The following is a 12,766-nucleotide window of genomic DNA, read 5'->3' on the forward strand; positions in this document are numbered from 1 at the left end:
GCATTCTGCTATATCTGAAAAAACAGCTTTATCAATAATAATTAACAAACTTATTGCGAAATTTCCTTAGGGTCGCTGCGTGGCAAAGTCGCACTTCCGGTGGCTCGCTTTTGCCAGCGGCTTTTTGGCCTTATTTATGCGTTTGCCGCTCCGTTTCATTATGCGCTGCTTTTCCGAGCCACTTGGACAGTTAATTTTGAATTGTCACCGAGCACGTTAGCCTCGAATCGCCTGGACTCACAGCGGGTGGTTCAGTGTGGTTCAGGGTGGAAAAGTAGCTCGAGGAGTTCATTGTTATCGCCGTGTTATGCACATTCCCCGACAATTAACACGCGAGCCACTTGAGCAAACAGCAGCAATGGCGATGGCGATGGCGATGGTGATGGCAATGGCGACGGCGACGACCAAGTGGCTGCATAAGCGATAAAACGTTCGATACACAATGTCCTGCGAGTCCTGGGCTACTGGGCTACTTACTCACACAAAATTCCTGCGGATTATGCTGGCGGTTTGGGGCAGTGCGTGAGCTCGCCTGTCTGCCTTCGGTTTGATTTATTTGATTTTGTTTTTTTTCCTTTTCGTTTTCTCTTTAGTTTGTTTTTTTTTTTTGTTTTGTACGTTTAGGTTTTTATTTTGTTATTGCTGCTTTTGTTGGGCAAGCCAACCCTGTAAACCTGAACACCTGTTGTTGTCCTTAGCGAGCTACTTTGCGACATCGTCCTGCTTGGCCCGCAATTTAATTGCCCTTTGTTGTCGCTTTCGTCGTTGTCGTTTGTACGGCTCATTTATTTACATTTTGTTAACATAAACAATGCGTAAAAGTTCGATGGCTCTGCCCTGGCAAAGTGGGCGTGGTCCTGCGAGGTGGGTGTTTGGGATAATTTTGATTGCCTGCGCTTTTTGGCCACTTCGAATGTGCGTGCGTGTTGGCCTGTTAATAAGCTGGCCAACTATATCGTATATACTCCTGGCCCGGGCAGCGGGTCAGTCGGCAGCTCGCCTCGGAAATTGGCCATTGTGGTGGCTAATGCGTGTGCCTAAATGTGTAGATAATTTATGCGTGGCATGTAAATATTGACATGGCCCAGAGCCACCAGCCCCCGCACTCGTTCCCCATCCACCAGCGCCCACTCGCTCAGCGAAAGTCAATTAAAATTAATTTTCATTGAATGCCAAGCGCGTCGGAGGTGAGACGCACTGAGGCGTAAGTCCTGCTGCCCGTGGACTGCAAGACAAAAGAGCCCAAAAAGGAGATGCAAAAAAGGAAAATTCGGAAAAATTTCTGGGTGAAAACATCTAGAAAATTGCGCAATTTCCTGCGCCTGCAGATACGAGAAACACGAATCTATGCACAATACTCTCGCACTCACTCACTCACTCTATCTATCGCTCTCGCACATTCATTAAAAGTCGAGTCCTGGCCAGCAGGACATTGGGGAATCGCAACCAAATTAGTTGCACAGCCAGTTATTATTACTGCAGTGCTGAGCCGCTTACACCGACTAAGCCAAAAGCGGAAAGGAAACGAAACGAGTCTGAATGTGAATGTGAATCTGATTCTGAGTCTGATTCTGAGTTGAACATGGCCAGAGTTCGCTTTTTGGCCCTGGCCAATTTAAAGTTATTTGTAAATGCAACTAATTTGGCGTAGACAAAGGGGACTTCTTCAGGCCTTAATTATCAGCATGGCTCTGCTTCGGGTCTCTTGTTGTTGTGTCAACCCTTTGTTGTTGGCTTTTCCCCACCGCCCACCACCCCGCTCGGTCTGCACCGGAAAAATGTACTTAATTAACATGCAACTGGATCATGGAGACTCAGTTTTGAGTTTCGTTTGAAAGGCGAGCGCCCAGCTGCCTCGATGCCTCGCTGCCTCGCTGCCACTTTTGTTCACGGTTCAGTTGGATCTGACAAGTATCGATGGAATTTTCATCTCGACTGGCGCTCCAGTTGCCTTTTGTGCAAATGATAGCATTATGCTAACTAATAAGCTCTTTACCGTTTGCTCACCAATCCGCTTGTAATTAAAACTCCACGCCAGCCTGATGAGCGCGACATTTCTGAAAGCTACTACTTCTGCATATATATAGAGAAGTTCTTTTTGAGCTCAGCTTTAAACGATTTAAGATATTCGCAGGTGTAGATGTCAGAGATTGCGCACACTTACGCTTGGTGTGAGCCGGCTGAATGATTTGCAATGATTGGCAAGAATGTTGCCATAGTAGCTGGGGATAGGACATGGCGCAAGCGTCGCTGTGACGCTGTGACGATGTGGCAGCGGTAACCACAACAAGCGGAGCAGGCGGTGTCCTTGTTCCGTTTTTCGTCCTCGTTGTCGCTGTCGTCGTCAATAAGTCAAAAGTTGGAATTTCATTATGCCAGGCCCAGGAAAGTAGGCAACGCATTTTGGCACACAAACGGAGGGTAACTGAAACTAAAACCCACTGCCGCGCCATTGGCTGATGTCCTGATGTCCTGGTGTCCTGGTGTCCTTACCCTCCACGGCCTACGCCCCGGATCCCTCCCCCTTCCTCTGGCATTCCTCATGCCATCGCCGCCCCTTGTGAGAGACAACATGCGCTGCAAATTTGTCATTTTGCCAAACGTCTAGGCGATGTGAGTTAGTAACCGACGACATCGACGAGGACGAGTTTTAGCAGCCGACTCAGGCCGGAAAAACCAAAAAAAAAAAAGAAAAAATCAGCTGAGAACCAAAACCAACTACCAGAACGGGAAGCAAATAAAAATTGAATAGCGAGCGGAACAGCCTGACATTGGCGGGGCATTGTGGGTTCCGGGGTTCAGGGGTTCAGGGGTTCGGTTTTGGGTTGCAAGTTCCGGGAGGCTTTCATGTTGCTAGCACAAGTAGAAAATTAAATTCTTGTTTCGCACGTCATTTAAATTCGACATTGTCAGTGTATTGCGGTACAGTGAGCACTCGCAATGTGCAAGCTGCTTGCATAATAAATAGAACTGGTAAATAAGCTAGGAAGGTGTCTGCAAGTACATACTTATATAGTAAGAATCTGATCTTTATTCCAATTGACCTCAAATGAACTGTAAGCACTCTCATAATTATTTAAGAAACGCTCTTGTTTTTGGAGGTTTATTCCAGATGTTTGGATATGTTTCATTATTTTTATGTTATTTATATATTTTATTTGATATATATTTGTATTGAGTTCACTGTACTTGTGTATCCCGCCCGCGGATAAGACATCGACAGCTGCGGTGGTGGCAATGCGTTTAATTTCATTTGCGGCTCTGGCTGCTTGGCAACCACAGTTCCAAGCCAACTCCAAGCCAGCTCCAAGCCCCAAACCAGCAGCTACCATAAAAAGCAGTCGAGGCAGCCGCCAATCGTGTCCGGTTGATTTGACTCGACTGGGGCGAAGTTGGCCCGTTCCATTTGCAGTTGTTATTGAGACTGAGACTGGCGACAAGGCGCTGAGCCATCCTCGTGCCATCAGAGTAAATGCAATCAGGCATAAGCTGGGCACAAACAACTTCTGAGTGCGAGTCCCCTCTATGTGCTGGTATAATGATAATGATCAACACTTGCCACCTAATGCCGTGGGAAATGACGCTAAGGGTTTAAGTGGGGACGACACGCCGCCAACCTTGAGGACACCGCCCGTGGCGCAGAAAAGTGTGCGACACTTTTAGCGGCAATCGAATGATGCCACGTTTTTCGCAGTTGGCCAAATAACAACAATTATCCGGCGAAAAAAATGGGGGCTTCTTTTGATAGAGAGGGAGCGCTTGGTCACTGGCAATGAAGTCGCAAAGTCGTAAAAATTATTTTGTGACAAATCGTCCGCGTACGTGAGCCTCATTTAAATGCGTGAGTCCCAAAATGTTATTAACAATTCAACGGGGCCATCTCAACCCCTGCATAGAAAAGAAATGACTTTGGGCGGGGTTCAGAGGCCAAGCCCAATACGAAACCGCTGAAAAGTGCGCATCAACTATTTCAACTATTTTGCCACGCACAAGTCTTCAAAGCCAACCGCTTTTCCACAGCGAAAAGCTGATAACCAAAATATAAATATTCAAATCATATAGCTCGTTTCTACCCTACTACAGATATGCAAGGCGCTTATTTGAACCCATTTCTTATTTCAAATTAAATAAAGAAAGCACTTTAAATAGAAGACAAGGCAGTGATCGATTTGGCATAGTTTTTCGCACAGTGCAGCTGCCCCAGCCCTCGCACATTGGGAATGCTAACAACAACGTGACATGGCTGAAGAAAAGGGCAAGTGGGATGAACTGGATTGGGTTCAGTCACTCGGCGAGTGATGTAATATGTAATATGTAATATGTGCGACTATGACGAGGACTTGCTTAGCGCTCTCGCTAAGCTGTCGCCTGCATGTGTCGCCGTGCATGTGTGATGAGGGGCCACTGTACTTGCTCACAGTGAACGGGGGGGCTGTTAGGGAACGTTTTAAAATAGTAAAACGCCGCTGCCACGCTGCCATAAGCGGCAAATTGCGTGCCATGGAAAATTGTGCGTGAAATGTAAAATACACCATCCAAAGGCTCGGACAGTTGCCCCCTCGCTTGCCATATATCCTATCCATATACTCGTACTTATCCTGCCATTGCATTGCGTGCGTGTCCTGGTCGGATCGAGAGTCGCCCCATCCTTATGCCTAAGTCATAACTGTTTTGGGGTGCGTCGTCCTGAACGTTTCCTCCGCCATTTCCTATGTGCCCCCCCAGAAACAGCCATGTATCAGTGCACTTTGGCTCCGAGTTGCGAGTTGCAGGCCGTCCTTTTAAGTAAATTAAGCATAAAAACGCAAAGTGGACGCCATTATGTCGCAGTGCGTCGGCATCGTTGTTGTTTTCACTCGCCCCATATTCGTGCCCACTATATTGCCCATATAGTGAAAACGAGCTCGAGAATGAAAGCTGCTCCGTCGACTTGGCTGACATTTCAACGTTTTTCGCTTTTGCCACTTTCTAATTTATTTATGGACTACGCACACCACATACACACGCCCCTGTATTCTGTATCCTGTATATGCATCGGAATTTCCTCGCTTTTACTTCCTTTAATTGCAGTTGAAGTGCGTGTAACAGTGCTCTCGGCGCTTATGGATATTGTTGCTATTAGATTCGCTAAGGGGACTCATATTTCTGTTGATTCACGCAAAGAATAAACAATCAGCAAGTCCGCATAGGGCACTATGATTGCTATTATCCCTTATGGGGGAATATAAAAAAATTAAAATCAAAAATCGCTTCTGCACCTTTCATTTATATAGAAAAACGGACTACTACCATTTAAAATATTATTACAGATTTGATAGTTACTTGATCGGCCCCAAAAAGCCATACACTATTTTAACAAGTAATTTGCATACCAATAAGAGGCAAGCAATAAAACTCACAAGTTTTCCCGAGTTTAATGGACTTTGAATAAGATTGAACTAATTTCGGTGGCATATTCTCGTGCGGTAATCATCCATGGCTGCTACGTAAATAGACATGATTTCATAAACTATTTGAATTTAATGGTTGTGTCATTTCACAGTCTCCCGAAAATTGATTACTGCCTTCACCCAATAAAAGTTGACTGATCCGAGGGCCGAGGGCTGTGTCGGTCGTAAAATTGTCCATAAACTTTTTTTTTCCACTTGTTTGGCAATTGTCTCGTTGCTCGTTTAATTTTTCAACACGACTCCGACTTTCCATATCGTGGCAAATGACTATTAGCCAATGTAACGAGTGTAACGACGAGTGCCAGTGTCCCATTGTCCTGGCAAACAGTGCGTAACGGAAGTTTGTCGTCCTGCCAAAAAAAACAAAAAATAAAACCAAAATGCCAAAGACGATGTGGGTGGCGTAGCAGCGAGTTGACGACGCATTGATTAGCGCGTGCCATTTGCCTATCATAAATGCCATAAATTGATTGTCGTAAAGAAATGTCAACGAGAAAGTTTATTTGTTTTACGAGCCCGGCTACGAAACGTTTTACAGTCGGTAAAACTGATATAGAATTTCTCTCGGGGGGGGGCGCCGTTTGCGTAATGAGTAAGTGACGTCGGCCCATAAAAAGGGTTCCTTGTGCCGCGTTAAAGACTGGCACGCCTACGTCGCGTATACGCAATTTAATAGCCGCAAATATTGGTCACAAAAATGGGATTGATTGACGCGCTCGACAAAGGTGGCTTTTCAGAGGTTCCGTTCGTTTCGGCATTCTCAAATTGTCACGCTAATTGTGGAACATGTGGGCGTGGCCGAGGGCTTTTTGGTATGATTGTTTTTCTGTTTTTTGGAAGGGGGGGAGGCGAACGAGCGTGTTTCGTGCAGACAATTCGACATTGCTGTCATGTTAAATTCATGACACTTTGTGACTGGGCTCGTAATTGATTAACTTTGATTTGAAATTGTTTTCGACTGGCCAAAGTTCACTTGCATGCCAAATCCGAATCCGCATAGTTATCCGCATGTAAATACATGGTAAACAAGTCAACAATCTGTTTACCAGAAAACAAAACAAAAACCAAAAAAAAATCACCCAAATTAAATCCTTGGCCACAACAACACACACACACACACACACCAGCTCCTGGGGTCAAAATGAAAATTTGCGCTTGCATTTCAAAATACGCTATTTCGCACATGGCCAGACAATTTCAGTTAGTGTTTGTTGTACTTTTTGAGCCCAGTTTCATGCTCAGGCTGTACGGGCTAAATAAAACATTAAACCATAAATATTTCATGTTGCCTCCTTTCGCATGACGAAATGTCTTGGGGCTGAGCAATGCGAATGCTTTTTGGCAGAGCGCAAAACTTCTTAGCCAAATGCGTTTTATTAATCAGTGTGTGCATGTGCCTGTGCCACTCGAGTGCACTCACACACACGCACTCACACACACACACAGGGTTCCCTCGATTGTGCTTACATATTCATAAATGCATAAAGGTAGAATCGCAAGGAAAACATTTCGCATCACTCTATATCAAAACTCTGCCCCACCTTTCTCCCATTTTTCTTTCTCCAAGTGTATGTGTGTGTGTGTGTGTATTTTTCTTACGGCCATCTGCGAAAGCTCTGCATTCTGCTTTCTCTTTCTCATTTGTTTGCTTTTAATTTTCGAATTTTGAAATAATGCCCGTAGTTATTTGCTTAAGTGTGCGTATAAAAATCAAGTATACGCATGCCATTCTAGCACATTTCTCTTCAGTGTGTTCCACTGCTTTTCGAGCAGAACAAAGTTCGAGAGTGAAAATATCTCGGTTGCTGCAGTTGCAAATGCAAAAATTCCTGCCTCCATGGCAATTGCATAGGTGTGGAGTGGATTGACGTGTGGGTTTGATTTCAACTTGCAGATATCAGCTAGCAGCTCCCTTAGATGCGACTGGCTTACAATGATATCACAGAATGCCTGCCTCGTTTAACGAGCACAAACAACAGACACAGACCCTCTGCTGTTGCCATTTAATTAATTAACAAAGCATTCCGAATTTATCGAAAAAAGTTTCGGCAAAATGCAGCTTGCAAAATGCAGCAATTAAACGAAGAAAGTTTGCCAAATAAAGCCCACACAAAACCAACCAATTAGGGCCTGCCATTCGAGCCAAAGTCAATCTCCAGACAACAGAAAAACCAGGATCATCCTTCCATGACAAGTCGAATCTTTGCCCCAAAAGAATGCGCAACTAACTAATCTAATTAGGCGCACAACAAACATCGAAGGATATACCCATACATATACTACACATATGAAATGCCTGGCTCTCGTAAAATGAATTTTATGACAGTGCATAAAAATGTTGAATGGAATTAATGAGCAAAAATTAGACATTAGCTGCGTGAAGAGCAGATACAGATACCACCACTCAAGCATTCAATGACCGCAATTGACATTTATGTGGCAAAGCGGCCTGCGACTGCGGGATAATCGAAATAAAATGCAATTAATTGAATTTATCGCTGCAGTTAGGGGCCCTAAACTTTATTCCACACCCAAAAAAGACACAAGCGAAACTTTGGCATTGAGCAGATTGTAATCTGTGAATGGTGTATAATATAATATTATATTATACTTGTAGGGAAAAATAGGTAAATAGTGGATTTTACAGTGACATGCAGATATTTTTTAGGAAATTGCACATGGCTTGATTAAAAGTTGGCAGGACAGCAACTTGGACAACGGTTGACAGTTATTTTCACAGTTCAACGATAAATTTATGAGCTTTAAATTACACATGTCCCTTCGTCATAAATCATATCGCAGGGACAGATATGAATTTTGGGCGGATAAAGAAGCTGGGGAATACTCGAATGCACATCCACTTTTGGTATTGGCTGCACTGCAAGTGTTTCGGCTGCAACGGCAAACATTGCGACTCCGTATACCAACCAAGTCCCTGGCCCATTCTTGCTCCGAATCCCGGCCATAGCCCAATCCCAATCCCTATTCCTGTCCGCACTCGTATTCCTATTCCTGTTGCAATCCCAAATCGAGTCGCCGGCCTTTGTGCATTGCCACTGACCATTCATCCGGCTCGTTCACTTGCACGTCGTCGTATTCATTCCTTTTGCCACGGTTGCACATTGTCACCGGAAGTGGCACACAACCGCACAGCACACTCGCACACCAGCACACACACAAACAGTGGCACACTCAGTTCCAATACTTAGACCATTCCTATTCCTATTTCCATTCCCATTCCCATTCCCAGTGCCAGTGTCATTTAGCCGTTGACATGGCAGCCAACCAACTTCCTTCGACTTTGGCCAGCTGCCGCTTGACTTTCGTACACTGCAAACATAAATAATTAAGCCCAAAGTAAAATGAATTAAATTAATCGCTCGATTTATTAATATCCTGCAAGAGATACACTTAATATAGACCCAGTACGAATTAAATAGTTTCACACATAATTAAAGGTTCCTTATTTTCTCCCAGTGCAGCCGCTTCCCTTCTGTCCTGCTCCACTTTTCCCCTTGCCATGGCAAATTCTGTGCAGTTTCTTATTCTGTTTATATGGCAGGCAGCATTGGCATGCAACGCATGCGTGTGGCACATGCCACACATGTCGTGTCCAGCACCAGGAGCTCCTCCTGCGACGCCTGCTGCTGTTCCAGCTCCTGCTCCTTCTGCTGCTCCTGCTGCAGTACTGCCACTGCCGTTCCTTTCCAGCTGCATGTTGTTGAGTTTCATGAAGTGTTTGCGGCTTTGTCGGACAACAGCGACATCAACGTAAACTGATGGAGGACGGTCACCGGGAGCGATTAAACTTTTTCGAGAAACCGAAAAGGTCCGATGATCATCAGCATTACAGATATACGGCAGTGGCCAGGGTCGGGCTGGTTTTTATGCCACGCATTACGACCATAATCCCAACGGGGAGGCGGTGAACACGGCCACCGAGGTCCATCAAATTGCTGCAAGGTCCCTCATAAAATGCATAACTAAAGCGCAGTCTTACACTTCGCATTCATAGGTGCACAATGGTGTGTTGCCTGCCTTCCTCGCCAGAAACCCCTTTCTTCATCTCGTGGCCTTCATTAGATGTCACGTGGTTGTTGTTGCATCCGTAGTTTTGTGGCTTTGCGGTCGGGTGATAAATTTCATTGTCTTCGCTAGTGCTGGTGTCGCTACTGCTGCTTCTGATGCTTCTGCTATATGATACCCGTTTTTTTCCCATTCATCTGCGTCCTTCAAGCCATATCAGCAGGAGCTATCCGAGTGAGCGACTTGAGGCCCTCGCCTCGGCATCATCAGCAGGTCAGGATTTGGTATGGTGCACAGTGAAAAAATTCTTTGAAACTGCGCACCAATCTGCATAACATAGAAAACATACAAAACCATAAATAATAGTGAAATGAAAAGAAGTCAAAGGAAATAATGATAATATAACCACATCTATACAATAAAAGGCAGAGCTAGTTAAATATAACCATATATTATACCTATATTTTTCTAAGATTCTCTATATGTTAAATACCTAAGCCTTTGTTTCACTGTACAGTTGCAGTCATGTGTGCCATCGGTTGATCTAACAAATGACACAAAACTGCCAAACCAAATCACTATGAATGTCGCTTGAGTTTCGTCATTCGGACCAAAGTTGTTCCCTCCCCCCAAAACTCTATGAGACATCATTGGGGATACCCCCCAGTTTCCATCCAGCACCCCTGCCCCCCTCTGTCCCGCTTGGGGCTAACGAATTTTGACAGGTGCCATTATTAGTTCAGCACTCTGGCATTTTTTTGCGGTGGCTCCGCTCTGGTTTTTGTGTTTTTTTTTTTTTTTTGTCGGTTACCCGTTTTCGGTTGGGTTTGGCTTTGTTTTGGCCCTGTGCGTTCTAGAGTTTTATGGCCATAAGAGTTTTACTCCTCAGATGGATGACAGCAATAAAAAGAGCCCACAGACACGGGGACCTTGATGCGGCCGTACCGTTTTATCACACGAACACACATCGCTCATACGCAACGGTGGCCACAGGCTTCCGCTTTCCGTTGGCCTCACTGGGTGCACTAATTAAACTTGCGCTCGCCTCTTATTATGGCAGCATTGCATGGCATCGGTTAATGTGAGTTACACGACACGGCACTTGCCGCACACCTTTCCAACCCACCACCCCACTCCCACCCATTCACCTTTCACCCCTCGAGGGAGATGGGCACCTGTTTTTATGTGGCGGTCGCATTGTCTCCCAGGTGAAACTGCTCTGCGGCGAGGGCGTTAAGCATTTATGTGCGCGCGTCTAATTAAAATAAGTTCGCATGGCAATGGCACTTCAAAGTCTAAATTGTCCTTATGGCTTACTTCGCTCCAGCTGCGCAGGACCCAAGGCGCTGCGGACCATTCCGCATCGCCGTGCGATGGTCACCGCACCGCCGTCAGATATATATGTAATTATAATATTTTTTATTAGCTCATCTGATATGGCGGCAAATGGGGAAATAACATAAATTGCACCGCCGTTCCCTCTGCGTGTGTCCTTCGGGTTGAGGGGCTTTGATTTGCCCAGGGTCGATAAAAAGAGCAGCTCTAAAAGGTGGACGAGTGTACGCCGTTCTTCCAATTCTCTTATACAAATTATTTCTTACTAAATATCACCAGCTTAACGATCATAATAATGACATATTTTTTTAAATTTATAAATAAATTATTGAATTCTACTATTTTTCCAAACAAGCAATCTAAGGTAAGTGCCAGTTAATCATTTTATTTTTAGGGTATACAAAAGTTTGTGGCCGAAGTTCAGCTGGTCTGCTTGTTTATTTTTTGCAGGTCGCATTGTTTGTTATAAATTTTAATATACTAAGTATATATGTATTATATATGTTGCAGGTATCACGGCAGCAGTAGCAGACACAATGAGACCACGCCCCCTTTCCCACTGCGGCCAGACAGTGAGTGGGGAGGGGAGAGGGGGCGGCAAACACCAAGGCTCTGCCGCTTTTTATCCTTGTGGCTGTCCGAAAAGTCCTCGTTTCGTCGTTCCCCTTGAGTTGATAATATAAATGGAAAAACGAAAGGTCGACATTTATTATGAGGCTTTATCAGCAGAGGACATTTGTTCTGTTCCGTTCTGTTCTGTTCTGTTTTGTGTTATGAGCCGAGGATATTCGGCTACTTTGTACCGTTGCAGGACATTGGTGGGCAGGACCTGCTTCGCATCCTGTGCGAAAACTGTTTGCTTCATTATGGCCCGTGGTGGTATGTCGTGGTTGTCCGTTGGACGCAGATGAGGGCACGTGTTTTCATTTTCCTTGGGGTGGCATCTGTATCAGTTAGCAGTCATAAACGTCCGGTAATATGCCAACAAAAGAAAAAACTTCTTGGCCATAAATTACAGGGTTCTGGGTATATGTTAATCATTTCGTGCATTGGCAAACTTTTCGCACACTCTTCGGCGCCGGGCAATCGTTTTGCGAGTGACCCAATTAAAGGCTGGCATACTTTGGTTGGCAGGATGTGTCACGACATTTGAGCGGAGACAAAACACAAATGCATATCTGATGTCAAGTGGCATTGTCGCCTGCCAGCTGCATTGTTGCTCCGCTCCCGTTCGTCCTGTTGAGTGTCTAATCTGCTGGCACAAGGATATAGGGATATATGCCATGTAGATGGAAATGGAGATGGAGATGTAGATGGAGCCACTCAGCTGGCATTGAGCTCTGCATGCGGCCACAGCTCCAATGCCGTGCGGAATCGTGCTGAGCGTAAAAATCCTCAGTGCCCTGCTATTTGCGCATTTCCGGTTTCCGTCGCACAGCTGCACGTCCTCTTGAGCCCTTCCTCCCCCCCTCGTCCTGCCAACCGACTGCAGCTGCTGCTGATACATTCTTTATATTCTGCAAATATCCTGTTATGCAGAAAATGCTTCTTGCTGCCGTGTCGTCTTAGTGGAGGCGACAGGCTTTCAGCCATGGGAATTATTAACTAAACATGCCTTCGAGAGGCGTGGAAGGCTAAGCTGTGGCATTTCGCAACCGAGCTTGTAACCTCATATTCATAATATGCGCTAGCTTTACACTTGTATAGATTTCTATGCTTGAAAATCCAGCTATGTTACCGATATCCTTCTTATATACAATACTTGTTTCTGTTTATTGATGCTGCCTACGCTCTCATCTTTCCACGGTTAGCCGCAATTTGCCAGAATTTAAGCAATATTATTTCCTAATTCAAGTCGGCAAATAAGCAGAGCGCTTCTAAAATACAGCTGCTATTTTTCGTACGAGTCTAAATATATCCATGGAAAAACTTTGCCAGCGAAATGTACTTATCCG

This window comes from Drosophila santomea, chromosome 3R (assembly GCF_016746245.2).
Source record: "Drosophila santomea strain STO CAGO 1482 chromosome 3R, Prin_Dsan_1.1, whole genome shotgun sequence".
NCBI lineage: Eukaryota > Metazoa > Arthropoda > Insecta > Diptera > Drosophilidae > Drosophila > Drosophila santomea.